The sequence below is a fragment of the Anopheles merus genome, chromosome 2L, assembly GCF_017562075.2.
Source record: "Anopheles merus strain MAF chromosome 2L, AmerM5.1, whole genome shotgun sequence".
Lineage (NCBI taxonomy): Eukaryota > Metazoa > Arthropoda > Insecta > Diptera > Culicidae > Anopheles > Anopheles merus.
Genome location: NC_054083.1, coordinates 23,715,690 through 23,736,887, shown reverse-complemented (window position 1 = coordinate 23,736,887; position 21,198 = coordinate 23,715,690). Strand labels below are relative to the sequence as shown.

General features: G+C 45.9%; 1 protein-coding gene across 3 annotated transcripts in view; it reads left to right on the top strand.

Moving 5' to 3' along the window:
• Positions 1–21,198, top strand: part of LOC121592972 — a 62,662-nt gene that overhangs the window by 21,590 nt on the left and 19,874 nt on the right. The window contains exon 1 of one of the 3 annotated variants that reach the window (XM_041914951.1): positions 6,782–6,879. The exons of the other annotated variants lie outside the window; for them this stretch is intronic. The gene's annotated coding sequence lies outside the window, so the exon portion shown is untranslated. Of the gene's footprint in view, positions 1–6,781; positions 6,880–21,198 lie in introns of those variants that run through there. 3 annotated transcript variants of the gene reach the window in all.

The following is a 21,198-nucleotide window of genomic DNA, read 5'->3' as shown; positions in this document are numbered from 1 at the left end:
CGTAGCGCAATCTCGTTTATCATCTTGTTAAGCGAACAATTGCAACACAAATTGCAAAACATTGCAACTGGAAGGTCTTCTACTAAATTACCCGAACCAAACCCGAACGCTGATTGGAGTTCGATGCCAAACAATTGCCTTAACGACGGTACACCAATCTACTCAACTAGTTCCACCAAACAACAGAAACACATTCTCCTACATCCGCTGGGACTTGCTGCCGTCCAGGCAACAGCACAGGACACCAAATGTGGCCCAATAAATTTGGTGACCATTTGTCTTGCTGCACTGCTGGCTGCCCATCAAGCAGGAGTGTCGACGTTTCTGTAACCTGTTTTTTTGGGCCGGGTGTAGATCTGACTTTTGTGGAGGTGGAAAGCCATAGTAACGAACACTCTCGGACAGCTAGATGCCAAAGATTCCAATAACATTCGATGGCACGATTGAACAAGGATGTCAAGATCGAGCTAGTGGTGTAGGTGTGTAGGTACGTCTGCTACTACACGATAGCCAACGTCTAACAGGCGAGATATCTTAAGACACAAGTAAACTGAAACCTCCCAAGATGCCCGCCCCTGCAGCTGAGCTGCTCGTGTACCATAAATCATTTCTGCAACTAAATAAATCTCTGCCAGCGGGACCTGCCACTCGCTACTATACCTCGCGCTATCCACACTTTCCGTGGGCTGAGTTCTTTCACAGTAGCAACAGCACACCCACTCGCACATGGTGGACGACAGATGCGGAAGAGCGTACTCTGGATGGGGAAGTGGAACAACGGGAAATCTAAGCTGCCAAAATATAGTCGTGCCAGTTTGACAAATTCTCGCCACACCATATCACGGGAAAGAAACTTCAAGGCATAAATGCACACACGCAAAGAAGTAGCAGAAGCTGGGTTAGAGAGAAGTGAGGTTAGTTGCGGCCAATACAAAACCTACTCGCTTTCTTATGTAAGGATTACTTTCCAAGAAGACATTTGTTTTACGGCGAACTGTGATTTCTGTTAACTCTAGAGAATGCTCAGAATTTCTCCGAAAAACAAGCCGCTTGATTACGTACCTTACACCCCCGAAAATCCCAACCAATGCCACAAGAACATCGTGAACTTCCGGACCCAATTTTTACTCTACACCGAGCCGTTTGTAGTTCCAACAAAAAAGGGCAAATTTGACGGAGCATGATATTTGTATTGTTTGGCAGAAAAATGGTGCATAGTTTCTTCGAGTTCTCCTTGTATTTCCGGCAAGCATACCGGACAAGATGGTTTTGTGCTCTTAATTTTACCTCTTAGTCTTCGGTGGAAAGAAATCAACTGGAAGGCACGTCTCTGATGATGGGAAATAAAAAAAAGGAATGCTTGAACGTCCAAACTCAACTTGGAAACTTCCTCTGCTCTCCACGGTTACGTAGTGTTCGGCTCGTGCTGGAGAGTTGTTGGAAAACTAATGAACCGTTATCATATTTGTGCCACTTTTTACCTTCAGCGCTATGCTACCGTCGCTGTGTGAACTTGCAGAAAATTCGCAAGATTGACGTCACCATCTCGTCTCCTCGTCCGATCAAGTGAAGCGAACAAAAGCCGTCCATAACTCGTTTGGTATGTGTGTGTGCCGTAATCTGTAAAATGGCACCACACTTTAGAGAAATGGTGGTACCATGAAAATATGGCGACCTTCCGGCGCACACGTTGCCTCACAAGGGACGCTTGTGAGCTTTTACGCACCCGACCGAGAGTGATTTGCGCTCGAATAAACCTGATTTGCGTGGCGCGTACCCTCACAAACACACACGCGTGCGGTACGGTGTCGCCCGTCTGGTTTGGCCTTGGCCGCTGGCAATCCGGCACCACGGCGAACGGTCCATTAGCTCGATGGAATCGAAAATGACGATTTTTATGACACTCGCACAATAAAACCGTCTGGCACCGGGAGCGCTTCCCCATGCAGATAGCCCGTGTGCTCCGGAGCATCTCCTGTGCACATGCGGATGGATCACTGGAATGTGTAAACATGTCGCAGTATTTATAATGGCAATGGTTGGGAGTATGTGTGCCTCATGATGCTAGTCAAATTTGAAGATGGCGGGGGTGGGAATTTGATGACAAAACAAAATCGAAGATATACGCGTTAACACCTTTTATGTGCAGTGAATATTGGTAATCGGTTGTGAGATTGAAGGTTGGAATTGAATGAGCCTTGTGAATTAGGTATGCATAACAGCACACTATCCGTGTCGCGATGCAAAGTATATGGACAATTTTACAAATCAGTTGCCGAGCTGCATTGAATTTCAATTTTGCTGAGAGTAGTTTCGTTTCATTTCGTCTTCTGCAGACCTTGATTGTGAGATTGTTTACTTTTTGTGTGATCGCTCATTACGCAGGCCATGGTTTGGTAGACGGTTATAACACAGGAGCGGTTTTTGGAACCATCAATGTATTTTAGCTTCATTAGTTGCATATTTTCAAAATAGTTTAAATACAGTGGAACACCGTTTATCTGAGCACATCGGGACTCAACCAAGAGTTTAAATTTGACTGTCATTAGTATATTTGAAATAGTATATTGACGAAATTCTTTATTTTTTGGAATATTGTAATAATTTTTATGAACATTCTTTCTTTCCTGACCTAGGAAAAAAGTTAAATAAAAAACACAGATAGAGCGTAGAGACTATCATAAACTTAGAGAAAAAAGAGAGTAAAAGAAAACTAAGAGAAAGAATATTAGAAGAAAGAAGACGGTTACGGGAAGAGTTAAGAGAGGAGTCGAAATTAAAGAGATAGTAAAAGTGGTTAAACAACCTGAAACAGGATAGAAGAGGATCATTGAAAGTATAAAGAGTATAACGTGTTTTACATGACAGAGGATCACGAGGACGAAAAGAACCAGAGCGAACATACAGCAAGATGGACGAGAGTAAATCGAGAGCATCAGTAGCAGAACGTAATAAGCCATAATTGTAGTGTTGTAAAACAGTTTGCATACCTTCAGGAGCTCAAAATATTTGGTGCGAGAGCGCAGAAGCTCCATTGTATCTACATTTATTTTCATTTTTATTTTAAAAGCATCATTGCCTAGCCTTACAATTGATAACATCATAGAACAAGCTCCAGCAACAACAAAATCAAAAGTTCGACAGGTGTAACAGTTCCCTTTCTTCATTTTGCTACCGTCCCTTAAAAGCCTCCCAAATTCATCTGCCCCGGCCGATGGCTTTCAGCGGCATTATGTGTGGAAAGCCCTATAGAAAGCTTACCAGGCGGAACCAGACCCACGGTAGTGGTGGTGCAACCCAATGATAAACCAACATTTCGTTTGGGAGGTGGAGAAAAAAAAGATTTATCCCAACAAACGGTTCCTTGCTTCCCGCTTGCTTTTGCAGTCCCTTCGCTGCACATTTCCTAGCGAAGCACAGCGATTGTGTCCTAGGGCTAATGGAGGTAAACAATTTGAAGCATAATTTATCATCTCCCACTTGACAGCTGCGACAACCACACCGTACCCTTATCACGGTGATCGGTTATCGTACTTTGGACCTATCTGTGTGTGTATGAGGCAAAGGAGAAAAAAAGCTCAAATACAGTAAGTTGAATACCAAAGCTGTCAATTTTGCCTTCCGAATGATGACGAAAAAAAAGTTTCCAAGAATCGTTTTGCTTATAATAGGTAAAGACAAAAAAAAAACCATCGCCATTAAAGCGTAACAAACCAGCGCGCAGATAGGCACAAAACTCCCGCTCGACATCGAAATTTAACTTTAAATCGTGCGTTATCGTTCCTCCTGGGAAACTGGGGTGGAAACGTTTTATTTGCCGAGCCGTTCTTCCTCAGTTCAGCTTACATTTTAATTTTCCATCCTTCCCACATCCGGCCAACCACCAAAACAGCGGAAGTGAAGCTTGGGATGCGAAATTTTGCGAAACAGCATAACCACCGCCGGGCGCAACACCAAAGAGAGAAAAAAGCGCATAGCAATATTTACAAATTTACACTCCCCGCGCGTCCGGTTGCGAGTTTCGGAGTATCTGTTTTTTTGAGTGTGTGTGTGTGTGCTTTTTGGTTGGCCCATTCTAACCCCATTCCGCTGCACCTACTCTCTGCGCGGGGTACCCTTTACACGGTTACCTAATCAAATTTTGCGTAATTAAGCGTGAGCGACAGGCAGGCCGCGTCCGGACGTTCGCCAACCGGCATGCAGAACACGTACGCGCACAGACCGCCAAGAGCCAATCACAAACAAACAGGCAAAAAATGCACAGCCGAATGATAAACAATTTTATGTTTTTATCGACCCTCTTTTACCATTGCCCTCTTGGGTATGGCCCCCTCCCTTTGGCATCCGGTGTGTGAACGGACAAACGGACGGTCCCCGCTTGGTCCCCGAGTCTCTGCGGCCGGACACTGAATTAGTGGTAAATTGGCATCCACAGTAAGCGAACGGGGGGGACGATACAGTTGCGGGTAGAAGCACGATAGCACGTGTCTTCGATTCTGTCTTCCTTCTTACACCTTTTACCATTCCTGATTGTGAAGACGTGGTGGGTTCGTTATTTCGGATGGGAACGGGCCACAGACACAAGCCCGTGTGCGCCCGGAGGCACACGCCATGAAAGCATAATGAGAACGGTTCCCGCGCGCACATCACACGCCGGAACCGCAACACTCGATTATTGATTACGCACTTACCGCCTCCCCCCCAAAAGCACCACACAACACCGGAAGCACTTTCGATCGATCACTTTGGGCGGCCAATTGACGACGGTGAGGCTCGATCGGTGCTTCGCAAATGGTGCAATCGGCCCCTTGGGAGCGAGCAACAGTAGACAGAGAGAGAGAGAACGGGAGAGAGGGACACTCATTCCGTCGCTTTTCCTTTTAAAGAAAGGGTGTTGGGATTCGGACGGTTTTCACGGGGGCGAGACGAGCAATAGCTTTAACGCCCCTTGCCATCTTCTGCAGCCTTTTTAGGGGGAACGCGCGTAATAAAATAAATACAATTAAGGGACCTCCACAGCACAAAAGATTCCTTTCGGTCATGGGAAGAGCAATGAGAATGGAAGGAAGAAAGGAAGGTTGATTTGCTACAATCGTCTCTCGCCCTCCCTCTATCAGAAACGGTCGTTTGCTTGGGGTTTCTAGCGCACCGTTTCCGGAAAATACGCCAAAACTGAAAATGGACTCCTTCCTCTGTTTCTTCCGCCTTTCCATCACGGATTCCCCGACCGATCGCGTTGAGTATGTGTTAATTGGATTTAGGGACGTTCAGCGAGCATAGGCACACACACACACACGCACGCACTTGAGCAGAACAGAAACAGGTTCCAGGACGGCAGACGGTCGTGTGGTTGTGGGGCCGAGAGTTTCTTAACTTTATCCACGAGGCGTTTGATTTATGCGCACACTGTCAGGGATGATTTGAGATTACCGCAAAGGCGACACACCATAAAACGCTTTCCTCCCCCCCCCCCCCTTTCTTCACACACAGGTCCATCGACCTCGTTTGCAAAAAGGTGTGGCGAAGAGGACGAAGATTCACACAAACGGGAGAAAACCGAAACGCCCGCTTTGCGGCGTGATTTACGCGATTCATTAGATCGTGGGCCGAAAACCTCCCTCCCCGCTGGACGATTATTGTTTATTGCGCGAAATTAATTAAAAATCTACTAGCAACGGGATCCTTTTTTGCACTCCCCCCTCCCTTCCTCTGTGAAACCTTTCTGTAAAGTGTTTGTGTTATAAATTGTTTTCGCCCACCCTGGTTCCTTTTTGGTAAATCAGCACAACACGATTGATGAAACAAACTCAAACCGATATTAAATAGTGCAATAAATATTGGACGTGGACGAAACTTCCGGACATCGATTCCCCCCCCCCCCCTATGCAGGGAATGTAGGGAGGAAAATTCCGACCAAACAAACAACCACAACTGCCGGTAGGGCGATTGGAAAGTGTACCGTTTTGTCGAATAAAATGCAAACCCAGCCGGCACAGCTGGTTTGATTTATTGAAGGACAATATAAATTATAGCCCTGCGGCCAACGTTCAATTTAATTACCGGTTTTTCAATGGGGATAGTGCAAAGCGAACTCGATGTATCGGTGTTGTGTAATGTTTGTTTTACCATTTTTTTTTGTATGCTGTAATAGTCCTCCAGCATCCACACTGTTTCTTTTGCCCAGCATTTTTGACAGTATCTATCGTCTTGAAAATGGTAGAATTGCATACTACTGCCACACTGGTACCTGTGGGTTCGGTGCGGTAACTTTTCCCGGCTTATAATCCCGACGATACACCCGCCGTGCGACTTTCCCGGGAAGAAAAGTTTGTCGTTCCTGGGGGCAACAGCGAACACTTTGCAAAATTGTGACATTGGATCTTGGACGGAAGAAGAACCTGGCGCAGCGAGCGGCTTCCATGTCATGCAAGAAATTAAGACGATGGCAACACTGTGCGGTTGTTCCTTCCCTCTGTTTCCCATTTCACCCAACGTGAGCAACAGCGTCGCTCTCTCCTCCCACCTCCGTAACACGCGTGCATACGTAATTTGCTTAGTCGGGAAGAAGTTATTAAGGCGTAGCACACGGGTGGTACAACATTTTCATGAATAATTCCATCTCCAGCATCACCACCACATCCCAGCTGCCGATGTTGTGGCGTTCATTTTGTACCTCTCTCTCCCTGTACCTTTTCCCCACGGTGGGTTTTTCTCGTGCATGAAAAGTTTAATAGTTATTAAAATGAGCTCTTTCATCTTTCTCCTCTTTCTTCGTCCGCAGGTAAGAGCAAAAGTCTGGAGCATCTTTCGTACTGAGAGACGACACCGCCACACCTGAAGCAGAACACACACGCGCACACACGCCTCGGTTTCGGTGAGGTAATTTTAATGTAAGACACCCGGAAAATTCATCCCCTGCGGTTGCGGATGCTCCCTCACCCCGTGTGTGTATGTATATGCAAGGAACTGGTGACGATGGAGACACACTGACGGTTCCTCCAACAGAGATCCACAGAGATCCTTTCCTGAGATCCGGAAAAGACTCGCCTGCCGCGGGTGAAAGTGCAACATTGCGCAATTTACAAGTCTAATATATGTACTGGCTTGACTAAAGAGTACCGCTGGCAAATATTTAATCACTCCGTTCGCGAGCAAACAGTGGGAAACGGATGACGCGCACAGGTTGCGTCTTTCGTCTTCCCACAGACAGGTCCCCCTCCGTCGCCCAACAGGGCAGGTGATTTCAATTACAAAGAGCAGGAGAAGCTCTGGAAACGGGACCTCAAAACAAAAAAAGGCACGCAAGTTTTGTGCTTTCTTTTCCTCCGGGGAACTCTTTGCTAGTCGGATAATGACGCATTAGCTACGCAACGTCGCCATCGCTACACACGCGTGACGCTGAATGGTTTCCGTTTATTAGTTTGTGGACCTGCGTCCTGGAACTGGAACGAAGAAACCAAGAAAACCCATTGTGAAGCAGCACGACTGATAGGAAAAAGGGTCTAAACTAGTGTTGGGAATTTCGTTAAAAAAAGGAACGGAACGGAACTAGTTCATTTTTCAAAAAGAACGGAACGTGAACCTGGGGTGCAAAAGAACCGGCCCAGAGCTTAGAAGCCAAACTGTCATCCGGGGGGGGGGGGGGATTGTTACTTGAGACAGGATATGAAAAGGCGTTTCTTAAATCATCATGCTGAAATCACCAAATGCAGATGGGTTCAACCTATGTCCAGTAACCTGTACCAGCTGTGCTAATATAAAGCATGCATTTATTATCTAGCATTTTTTAAACTTTTTAGATGCGACGACCATTTTCGGTCAAAGCCTTCCTGTACCACTAATAAGCTTGGCTATCAGTAACTTCAATGCCCATAGCAGGATAATCATCCCAGCGTATGGGGGCTCGATCCATTCGAGGCTTTTACCCATGCCGATGTTATTGAGTGGTACGAGTTGACGATTGTATCACGAGATTGACTAATTATTTGAATTTCACTTACTACTTAAAACAAATAGTTTTTTTTTCACATAAATCGTTTACAACATCACGGCTATCGTGCGGATTCATAATCACATATTATAATACATCTCTTCCAACCCGTTCTGCCATATGAGTACATATTTAAATTTTATAATAATTATTTGTCTAGTTAAGATAAGCTAAATTATAACAAAAAGTATAATAGATGTTATAAATTGCACCATAATACCAAATGCAACACCATTTTTGGTTTTGCTTATCACGATTTTTATAAACGACGCGACTAGTGTTGGGTAAAGTGCTATTGTGCGCACTGTGCGCACAGCACACCATACTGTGCGCACAGCACAGCACAGTGCTTGAAGTGCGCATTGTGCTAGCACAGTGCGGAAGTGCTAGCACAGTGCTAGCACTTTTCGCACAATGCGCACACTTCGCACAGTGCGCTCTCTGAGCACACTTTTCGCACAGTGCGCACTCTTTACACAGTACGCTCTCTGAACACGCTGCAAGGCAACAAATCTGCATGAAGACTTACTGAGAGAACGCACTTTGCTGAGAGAGCGCACTTTGCTGAGAGAGCGCACTTTGCTGAGAGAGCGCACTGCGCTGAGACAGCGCACTGTGCTGAGAGAGCGCACTGTGCGAAGAGTGCGCACTGTGCGAAAGTGCTAGCACTGTGCTAGCACTTCCGCACTGTGCTCAGAAAGCGCACTGTGCGAAAGTGCTAGCACTGTGCTAGCACTTCCGCACAGTGCTCAGAGAGCGCACTGTGCTGAGAGAGCGCACTGTGCTCAGAGAGCGCACTGTGCGAAAGTGCTAGCACTGTGCGATAGTGCTAGCACTGTGCTAGCACTTTGGCACTGGTTCGAAGTGCGCACTGTGCGCACAGTGCGCACAGCACACTTAGGGCAATGTGCGTGTGCGCACAGCACACTGAATTGTGCTACTTTACCCAACACTAGACGCGACGCGACGAAGTGTAATGAATATTCCTATGAGCATGGGAGAGTGCACAGGCAACACATACTGTGTGCGAGAAAGAGTGAACAAGTATCTTGCATGCAGCAAGCAACAGCCGGACAAAGCCGGTTTTTTCAAAGAACGGAACGCACGAACGATAGCACCTTGCTAACAATATTGAAGCGGCAAAGACCGGAACGGAGTGAACGGAAAGAACGAATTGAATGGAACGGAATGAACGGAAAGAACGGAATGAACGGAAAGAACGAAATGAACGGAACGGAATGAACGGAATGAACGGAACGGAACGGAATGAACGGAAAGAACGGAATGAACGGAACGGAACGATTTTGTATAAAGGATCGGAACGGAACGGCCTACATAAAGAACGGAACTTTTTTACTAGGTTCGGACCGGAACGGCCAACACTAGTCTAAACGGACGCGACAAGTGGACGTGGAAATTCGTTATTATTCTAGTCTCTTGCAGCGTGGCTGACGCTAGCCGTCCTTTAAACAAAAACAAGATCATTCCAAGATGCAAAAAAAAGGATGCGAGTGGGATAAGAGTACGCTTCGAAGCACGAGTCTAGCTTTTTTTTTGCCTTCCCCATTTAAGAGAGCTTCAAGAGCTACAGGGACCGTTCCGTTGTGAGAGGCTGTCTCGTTCGTTCTCCCCTCCTGAACTAAATACCGTTCACACGGGTCTCGCGCACAAATGTCCTCAAGTGGTCCCGTCAGTGTCCTGCCCCGTTTGCCATTAGCGCCAGCGGCGTTACACCTGACAAATATATCCAGCGCTACCGCTGACGGTTTCTGTTTGAAGTGGTGTCACTAACCTCACACTAGACTACCTAAACATTGGCCAGAGCTGGGCAGCAAGGGAGGGATGGAGGATGGGAAAAACCAACGCCGCTAGCGGTGCCACGAGTGTGTCCTTCTGTCGAGCATCGTCCCTGAGAGCACATAAATAGCAGCCGGAGAAGCAGATTTGTATTCTTCGACGTAGCGCTGCACTAAAGCGTCCTCGAGCCCAGAAAGCGTTCCTGGCGTTCTGGCCGGAGGGTCCGTCGGAGTAGCGGCCCGACTCAAAACAAAGCAAGCACACACACACAAAGATCCCACCACCAACCGCACCACCCCATTCGGGCGCATTCACATGAGCGCTCGTTTTGTTCTTTTATTAAGGGCTTTCCCTTTTTCTCACTCTCTTTCTCGCGCCCAACAGTGCTTAAAACATGGGACGATTGTGGTTAAACACGGTTCACAATTATGCCGCACACGTTTGCAAATGGGGTATCATCGGCGGTTGGAGTGTGGGTCGGTGATTGGGGCCGGAAACAGAGAGACGCCGAAACGGGGCGAAACGTTGCTTGTGTTCGTTGTGTTTTTATTTCACCTCATTTACATAGCCGCTCTGTGTCGGGCGCTCTGGTTTCCCCACCAAAAACACACACATTTTTGCGTTTCAATGCATAGCTAGTGATTGCAATGGGTTGGATGGCTCCTCAAACCACTTTCTGGTGCCAATGCTGAACTCTGGTGCAAATTGGCTCCCAAAAATCTCTACCCGGGCTACGTAAAAGAATGCTCCAAGATGTGTGTGCCCGAATCTTTGTGGATGGATAGAAGATATTAAAATTCCATCACACTTTACACACCAGCGCTGCCAGCGGATGGGGTAACGGTTCCTCGGAAGTCCTCCCTTGGATTTTTGGTAATGAAACGCGCACTCAATTATGAGCTTGTTATGCTCGCTCGTGCAGGATACTAATTAATATTATACAGCAAACGATCCTTCAGCAAAACCCGAAACAAAAACACGTGGAGAAATCTGAGCTTAATTTTATTCACAACAACAAACAAGTTGTACAATTGGTACTGATGTTGTGTTACGTTATCTCACGCTTGGTTTATCATCACCTAGAACAACGGTGTATTTTTAGGCAATATTACTTGAAATCAAAATTAAAGCAAAATTAGCATTTCATTGAAAACTTTTCTTGCTGTTGAAATTGAGACCAGCCTGATTCTAGAATGTCTGTATAAGTTTGATGAGCATTAGAGTATATGTTTTGGATGTAACATGTGATATATGAGGAATGTTTTTGATCGTCTTTAGTCTAAGAGATAGATAATTTCAAAAGATGTTTGCATCTTAAAATATTAACTGCATTAACATATGATGTTTTGAATGGTTTGAATTTCAGTTTGTTTGTTTGTTCAATTGCTTGTAGAATACAGTTAATTCATTTGCTCTGTCAAATTAAGAAACGCAATATCCCGCAATGAATTATCAGGAGATCTTCTCTCTATTGCTCTAATAAGAAAGAAGTGCAACCACGTATTCCACGTAAGACCATACAAATTAATGAATGTCGTAAATTCCAAGGCCACAGCTATTCTTGGAGTCAACCCGTCCGCTGGAGATGTACATACAATGCAAAATGGTTTTACCTAAGTCTCAAAATCATTGAAATGAATGCACAATCATCAGATATGTCATGGAACCAAGAATTCAAGGAAATTTGAGTGGAGATCGAATGGAGAAACCTCCTTGTGCATATATGTATATCCCTCCTTCCAAATTCTGCAAATTGAGAGCTAGGCCTTCCGGAGAGCCTTTTTTTGGCGAAATGGTGTACTTTCGCATTGCCTAAGACAACACAATTTGCGTCATGTAACTATACCAGAGATCAGCGAAACAACTTTTCAAACCTTTTCGGAATTTCAGGCTTTTCGTATTTCTTTCTCAAAAATTAGAATCATTTTCACATGTGTAAAACAATGTTTTTTGGAAAATAATTCGGAACAATAACTCTCTTTTACTATTGGCAATACGGGCAGACTAGTGAATCCACGACATGATGTTGCAATACGTTTCGTCCCGATTGCACACTTATACTTTACTAATGATTCTTCTTGCCAATACCACTACCAGCTTTACATAAATTATCTTTTGTTGCTTTCTTTATCCGTCCCAATTGTGCAAAGTGCTTCAAAGGCAGCACCGACCATCCTCGGACTCGTTGCTGAGCTCTTTACCTAGACCTTGAACATCCCTTCTTCCCCTTCTCCCTTTTCTAGATCACACTCAGCCAGCAAAAAGGTTATGCGAAACCCACACCAATCTCAATCGCAAATCGGCGTCTCATTAAAACGAGAGATAAAGCACCCCGTACAACCCGTACAGCACTCGATTGTACAGAAGCGTTCGATGGTCCAAAATTGCTTGCAATGCTTTTTTTCGCTCGACCTGCCCCTTAACGTTCATCGGGCAGGCACTATTGTCCCGGGCCCTGGGTCCTGGTGTCAAAGATAAACAAAGCCGTGATTATGGTAAACAGCGTCCAGGCATTCCGGAGCAAGCATGCGCGAGCCATTGCTCCGGTTTTAACCGGAACGCGCGGAACAAGGCGAACATGGTGCTAGGTAACGGTTTAGTTTTAATGTGCTACGGGCTTGTTCCGGCCGGATGCTCATAAATATTTATATCCTCTCTCCCGGAGGTGCTATTTTCCTGCACTTACCATAACTGGACGTCCTGGTTTTGGTTGGTTCGTGACGAACAGCGCTTGCAAGATGTAGCAAGATGTTTGGGTTTGGTGATAGAATTTCCAAGTTTCACCATAACTATTGATGGCGATTGGCGGGACGATATGCCGGAAATGGGTTTCTCCTGCAAGTTTAACACTATCGGAGGGGGTTTTAATGGTGTCTTCAAGACTGCTCTAAGTAGTATGGTTCATTGTCTTCTGTGCTTTAGAAGCTGAAAACAGCTAAATTGGTCGCTATAAACAATCTGTGTTAGTAAATACTTCTATACTTATTCCTCAGCCTATACACAAAACCCTATGAATGCATTTCAACTACCTAACAGCTTTTTTCCTCTCCTATGTTTTGCCTAATCTTTGTGCAATAAATCTACTAGTAAGAGTACACAGCCCGTCTTAACGTCTCCTTCAGCCAAAGACCTTCTAATGCGTTCCCGTCCCATTCATCGCGTTCAAGGACTCTCGTCCTCGGAATGGATGGGCTACTCTCCACGTGCCTAACAGCTTTGCTTACATTCAATGGCGAACACACAACCACACTAAGACAACCCCTGCAAGCAAGCCCCGGATGTCCAACAAGTCTCCGGTTGTCGCGCGCAGCATTAACACCTATTCCGTCCCCGCCATTAAGGGCAGCTTCCAAAACAAAAAAGCCATCATCATCGTGTGCACTTGGCAAATGACGCACAAATGGCGGCTGAGGCAAAAGGAAAGACACTTCCTTCCACGAGCCGTTCTAAATGCTTCCTTCATCGAGATGAATGGCTCTTGGGTGCGCTGCTTTCGCTCTCAACGTCCCGGGCTCGAAAACAGTATGTAGCGTGGCTTGAGGCTGAACGCAAGATAAGGGACAGGGGAAAAAAACAAAATGTATAAATTTACTACCGTTACGGTGAGCACGGTTGTACCGCACCGAGCAGCGGTGGTGGCGGCCGGCTTTAGGGATAAGTCGAAGCAATAAAGGTCTGAGGCTTTTCACGATCGATTCGCCAAAGCTGCTACTCCAAGTTTTCCCTCGAGCACTTAATTTGTTCGCCTTTGCTCTGGCAGACACACATAAACAAGGTGCTTGCAAAGTTCCCATTTTCCGGCAGGGAATGCTTCACTTTGATTCAATCTGGAATCAAAAATCGGTTGTGCCTTACTTCCACATCTAAGCAGCTGTTAATTTCCAAAAAGAACGAAACCACCATCGTTCAATATTTTTAAACATGAAGTGTAAATAAGGGAGAAACAACACGAAAAAAAACACCCTACGAGATTTCTTATTCATCGAGCATTGTTAACAAAATGGCAAATTTGCATCCCTCCGTCAACCATTTTGTACTTGGATATTTTTTTTTTAATGTTTACCCCACGAAAACGAAACCGTTTCACGCCAAATTTACGTTCGATGTTTGTCGCTTCCGGGTAGAAAAGAAAAGGAACCGCGAGAAGTTCAATTGTTGATGCAAAAACCAAATCACAGCTGAGAGATGTGGTGGAAGGTAGTGTGAAACAAGAGCCGGAATAAAAGTTAATAAATGCTTCTTTTCGAATTTTCTCCTTCCTGTTTCCGTTTCTCACCTTACCGCGCACCGCACTGACAACGAAAAAGAAAACAAGTTGTGTCTTACGGGACATTTTGAAACGGGGAATTTCGGGACAAGATGATTGAGTTAATCGAGCAGCACCAGCAAACATTCTTGCTCATTCCCAAACCAACAAAATATATACATACGTGCGTGTGTGTGTGTATGGGAAGCATTTTTCAATTCACTCACTTTGTGTCGCTTCTTAATAATAATGTTGATGATGATGGTGGCGGTGGTGCGGTACCACACCGCACACGCCCCAGGAAAGCCAAGATTCATCGCATTCCATTTGTTTCAATTGCTTGGCTCGGTGTTTGGCAATCCTTTTATTTCGTTTGCTCTGTATGTGTGTGTGTGTTTTTTGAAAACAAATACGATGGAGCATAGAGGTAGCGCATGTGCGTATGTGTGTGGATTGAGATGAAGGTTAGGAAAATGCTGGAAGGAATAAAACGAGACAAACCGAGACGCGAGAGATGATACTTTCCCAGTGCGACTTGCCTACCATTCCAGCCTTCCAGGCTGTTCATAAATATTTATGGATATGTGAATGGTCATAAAATTTCCTCACCCCGCGAAACAGAATTCACATACTCACACACCCCTTTCGGGTGCGGGCGATGTGGATGGGTGGGTCGGTTTGGGCTCAATGTACAGCCCACCGCAAAATCTCTGCACCGGAAAAAGCTGCTTTCGCTAAGGATGGCAGCAGCCTTCCTTTCTCTCGTCATGCAGAACTGCGATTTTGTTCTCGTGCATTTTTCCTTTCAAACTGATCCCACCGATAAGCGAGTGTGTATGTGTGTGTGTGAGAGAGTGAGTGAGATAATATGACAGCGAGTGGCAGGTAGCAGATGAAAACTTTTTGGCCGACGCTTTGGTTGCTACCCGTACCTCGCGTAAATTGGATTAAAACGCTGCCCGGGTGTGCTCAGCAAACCGCAACAACAGGGCGTATTAGGAAGCGATTGGCTTTTATCGGCGTGAGAGTTCAAATCACTTTCTCACATTCTCATGCCCGGGCTAGGGAGAAGGGCGCAGTTTGGTGGTCGAATTCTTGACAGCTCAGCAGAGTAACGCGAGAAACACATACCTACTGATTCTCTTGAGCCAAAAAACAAAGACACACCTGCAGTTGTTTTCTCCACCCACAAAGGCCAAACCATCGTGTGGCCAATTACTGGGTAGAAGTTTATTTTCCGGCTCAGCGGAAACTTACTTTTCACCAGAAAAGGCAACAAAAAACCCATCAGCGACCAAAGGTAACAACAAAGTTCCACGGCCAAAAACCGCCTTATATACCTGGGGGGAAGATGAACCATTTCATTTCATCGCCATTTCCCCGCTAAGCACCGTTCGGCTTTTATACACATTCGACGGGGCGCTTTTATGGCGTCGGCGCCGAACGTGGCGTGGCAATGGGCTACAATTACCTTGCTCTTCCCCTTTCTCACTCCGTACGGCACGACGCCTATCAGTTAATATAAATCTTATAGCACCGCTAAGCGCACCAAATCTAACAGGCTTGCCGAATCCGATCAAGGCACGTATCCAGGTGACGAACAAAATGGCGTGACAGCGCAATTCTCCTGCTGCTCTCAAATTGCTTCGGCGGAAGAAAACACGCACCGCGTGGTGCGTCTTCCGATCCATCTGCCTCTTCTCTCTCTCCCCTTCGTGAATTGTTCGATTGTTCTTGCCAGCGCGAATTCATCTTCCAATTTGTCTATCCGCGCGCGAGCACACATCGTGCGGTGTGATGTCGTTCTCTACGATTGTCGTCGTCGCCGTGTGCAGCTATTGAATATTTATGAGCATTAAGTTGACTCCCTGGCTATGCTCGGGCGGTGCAAACAGGGGGAAATGCCCTAGCAAACGTGTGGTGAAAATGGCGTTTCAAATGTGTCCGCCGCTAGTCGATAAGCAGGGCCGTGATGTACAACACAGGGCCGTTTGGGTTGTTGTTTTTCTTTGTCTTCTTCTTTAGTATCGTTTGTGTGTGTGATGCTTCGATTGCCCCCAAAATGGTACGATCGTGGCCGTTTGGCGTGTAAAGTATCCGGTTTAACGCTGTCTCGGTTTGAGATTTTCGTGGGAAAGGGGAAAAGGTAAAGCGATGGAGGGGTTTTTTGTCGCCAGAAAACAGACTCTTTTTATCTCAGGGTGCTCTGTTGCTTGGGGAAATTTGCTTGTTGGTGGCAGGCAGTTTCAAGCAGAGTGACGCCACGCCTTGTGTATGTTGTCGGCGCCATTTTCGACCCGTTTGTTGTTTTGTTGCAGAATTATCACACGCTTGAATCGCAATCACGCGCCAGGAGAGTTTCACTTGCGATTGCCTTGTTTTAGATTCCTGTTCTTCGATTTGAATAGGTTTATGCTTAAGCAAACAGAGTTCTTATTCCAGAAAAAAGTTTAAAATATGAAGAATAGTTAGAATATTTATTTTCAATTATCTAAATACATAAAATATTTCATAAAATATTCTTTCATAAAAAACATTAAATTATATTTCGATACATGATGCAGCTTTGAACGCTTCATAAAACAGCTTTATCACTCCAAATGTTCAAAACCCGATTTATACCCGTTTATGTACGAGAAAACGCCATCCCGACACTCACCCGCACAAAAGCAATGCACTTTGAAATGTACAACACTAAACTATTCACAATCTAATTCAGAATCTCATCTATTCACTAACAACCGAACGCACAAACGCTGGAGCGAACGTCCAGTCAGTCAATGCCAATGCACACACACACGCACACACCACGCTTTGCATGCCATCGCCAGCGTTGTTTCCGACTTCGGCATGAACGGGGCTAGCCATTTCGCTTCACATGTCAATTTATTTCCGCCTCATAAAACAGATAAACGAACCCAATTACACAACAAAGCAGCCATCCCAATTCGGTGTTCCCGTTCCCGCTGGGTGTCCCGCTGATATGGATCCCCGCCCTGGAGTCCGGTGGAGGCGCCCGGTCGTTCAGGGTAATCTTTATTGCTTGAAAAAAGAGTACATACATCAAAACAAATGATAGTTGAATTTTGCATTCCCCTCACACATGTGTACACACACAAACACACACACAATCAAATATGTAGACGGACCCAATTGTCAATCGGATTGGTTTGTTCCTGCATATGTATGGTATATTGGGTGGTGGAAGGTGGCGCTTGTATTTGTGTTCCAACACTCGCATCTGATCGTGTATGTGATACACGTTTTCCTCTGCTTTCTGTATACTTTTTTTGTGTCCAGCGCCATTTGATTGAATGATGGGAATTATGTCCAGCGTTAGCATAGGCTGACTTCACTTCACATCTACCCACCGCCGACCCCTCATCGACACTTCAATCGGATGAATGTTAATATCTGCTGGCTGTTTGTGAGCAGAAAGGCACACACACACACACATCTGAAGCGGATTTATATGAATGTATATTCGATGTCGGTGTGTCGCTCATGAAAATATACCCCCACACCGACGGCCGTAATGGTTGGGCGCCCCATCAAAATGACTGTAATAATCCAAGCCTCGGCCGACCCACGCTGGAATACGGTTCCATTTTTCATCCCGACACTGATTGTGCACACATACGGATGGTTCTGTGATAGTTCCACTCCTACACATCCCCATCCAGCGTGTATGTGTGTGAGTGTGTGTCTTTATCCTCCACTTCCATCACATTCAAAGTGGGTTCCAATACGTTCTCGAAACCAAGCCGGAGGATATTTGCGTCCTTCTGGTTTATTGGACGATGGACGAACGTTGCACAGTCACAAGTTTGTCAGCAGCCTGTGCAGCATCTCTGGAGGCCCTGTTCCACCACCATATAAGCTGGATAGTGCTCGGTCACGGTCCATTTGAACCATTTTCCTCCGTTTCCCTCTCGATGAAATCATAACCGTCACGGGTAAGAATTATCTCCACGGTGGAACAGTGAGCGGTGAAGGGGCGAACGAGGTGTGTTTGTGTGTGTGTATTTGTATGCCTATCTAATTTGTGAATAGCTAACGAAGGCTTTTGAACCGTTGGACCCAATGAAGAGGGTTTGGTTTGATGTGTATTCTTCGGCGGTGTTATTTACCGATTTCATTGCTTTGGTTTATGAGGAGGTCAAGAATAAATGCCTTTGGTTATTCTACTCCAAGCTTTACGAGGTTATTACAAACTATGACATATATATTCACTTCTTTCGCTGGAATAAGTGTCTTACTATCGCCACGTTAATCAGAGATGTCTCTGACATTTCACCATAATCTGAACATGTAGAAACCATGTCGGGAGTATGACGAAGACCTGTCATATTTCACTCTCAACTCATTGGTGTGACGGTATAATAATACATAATCGAGTGCCATTCGTAAGTTATGTTTTGTGAGATATTCAGCATCTTGAACTGAAAACTGACATTTCACTCACGGCTATGCGTTGAGCTTTTAACCATGAGCTTTCATTGAAAAAAGCCCGGACAGAAATAGAGATCGAATTGTGATTTCACCCTTGCATTGCAACCTAAACCGAGGATTTAAAAATGCAAAAAAACCCTCTCCAAAACTGTCATCAAGAGCTCGTGCGCGCAATTCACACTCCACCCCAAACGGTTCGGGTTCGTTCATTTATTCGCGAGTTTGATTACATCACTTGCCGAGGGCGTACAATTACGGCCACCGCCAAAAGTGTCTACGATCCCTGGGCAAACTATCTGCGAGTTTTCGCTGGCAGTCCCTGGGAAGCTTTGTCGTGAAGCTGATACCAACATCTAGCTGCAGCTATACACACACATACACTCAATCGATTTAAAACCAATCGTACAAAGCGAACAGAAAAAGCACCCTCTATATCTCTTTCCCAAAAAAAACATACACACTCGACCGATAGACGTGTATTGCTCTACATATCTAAATCGGTTCAAAATAAATTGAATTTCAAATGAAGCTTCTTAGGGCGCTGCTGCTGGTGCTGCCGAACGGGGATCTGTCCCGAAAAACGAATCGAAACTTTTCGTGCAGACTGGCTGCGGCTGCTGCTGCTGCTGCTACTACCACCCGCTTGCCTTATTCGTATTTTAATACAGGAGTAAGAAAGGGCAGGCGCTGCGGGAGTAGGGACGTTTTATTTAAATGGAAAACTCCTCCCAGCGCGTGTCTTCTGCTGGTGCTGGTGCGGAATACCCGCCACCGCAACCATATCGCAATCCCGTGTGCAATCAATGGTTCTCGATCGGCTACGAGATGTGGGCAGAGTGGGAAGGTTGAGCACTAGAGAGCAGGGCGATGGAGGAGAGCCTCACATAATAAAAAGAACATCATTTTTCATCCCGCTTCAAGCAGTCCTCAGCTTTCAAGACACCCCCGGAGGCTGGCTAGCTAGCTGCGGGCGAATACAAAAAAGGGGTGAGAAACCTTTAGCCCGCTGCCACTCAAAATTGACACCAAAAGAAGTGGGGGGGGGGTGCTGAAGGGGGCAGTGAGTTTGCATTCAAACGGTACGCCACTTTTACTCCATGCGAAATCTCCTTCGTCATTTCGATCGTCAGTGAGCTGCGTGGCGACTCCCCTTCGCTGGGTGCCTGCAGGGCAACGAAACAAACGATTCAAAAAGCTCACACCCCACTCGAACGCCCCAAAAACGCCCCCCGAAACGGCAGCAGCCAAAGCTTTGAGCTCTACTCGGAACTTTGGATGAAAAATTCATATCCAATAATATCAAATTTTGAAAACCCTGAAACCGTGCCCTTCCTCGAAAGAGCTGAGTGGAGCGTTATTTCTTTCTGCAAACCCCGGATGTGTCGGGTGTGATGTCTGGCTCTGCTCCGATGCCAATGGTTGGTTTCGAATGTCGGGTGCAATGAAGTCGTCCTTCATTCGACACCAGCCCCAAATCGAAAGATGCAATTTCAGCTGGCAGATGCATTCAGCACAGACACACCCCAAGCGCCCTCCGGTGAGTGGGATTTCGTTTTACAGGTAGCTTCCCGCGCGTCAGCCCTCAGAGTTTGTGTCCCCTATCTCTCTCTATCTCTCTCTCTCCCGCTCCCTGTGGTGCCAAATGTGTTTGCCTGTTTGTATTCGAATGAAAGCGTGTGTATGTTCAGTTTGTTTTACCATAACCACAACACTGCCACACCACTGCGACTATGAGAAATGCCGTCTGTCATCGGGCGTAGAAGCGGCAAAAACAGCGAGCAGGATGGTATCAGAAATTGCTTTTCGGTGCGCCCAGGGGTGCAATTGGTTCGGTTGCATCATGCATCGTGCAGCCCTGCCCGTACCCGCCGTCCCCGCCATCCCCGCTGTAGGTCGATCGATCTGCAGAGCAAGCGAACGGTTTCATCATGCATCGATCCCAACGCTCTGGTGGCTTTTCCGTTTGGCGCAAGGTGACCACCAGTCACGCCGCGTTACAGCTCGGATGAATTGTAATACATTTCCTATTAGCAACATGTCAGTGGCAATGCTGCTGTGCCCATCCCTGGTTGTGAGTTTGTTTGTGTTTTTATCACACAAAAAAGCTCATAGAGAAGGAGGAAAATTTTACAACAACATGTTCGGCTCGCTACGGTTCGGAAACGGGACGGCAGGATGAGGCCAGCTCGTTGCAATCGGCTTATGAAACTCAATATGGAGAAAGTAACATTTTTCATCTGATCGATTTTACCCTTCACCGCACACACACACACACATACACTTATTGCATTCTTGGCCCGGAGTGATGGGCTGCAAGAGATGACATGGAGAGCTATAGAATGGTTATTGCCGTTTCCAGCTGTCGGGAGATATAATAAAAAACATGCACAATTTGAATTTATTAAATGAAGCGAATAAATACGGCAGTGCATCAGGGTAGCAAAAATGATACTCGGCGCATAACACAGCAGATGTTACCGTAACGGTAATATAAAATAAGCTTTCAACACACATGTTTAATGTTGTGTTTTAATTAGACGCACTGCGATATAATTACTTTGCCCATGTACATAAAAAAAAAACAAAACATGAGCTAGACAGTAGAAGTGGCCCTGCTGGACGCGGACGTGTTCTAACTTTACTGCACTGCACTGCAATTATTAATGCACAACCAAATATGTCCATTTTGCGTTAATTGACACTGGCATACTTC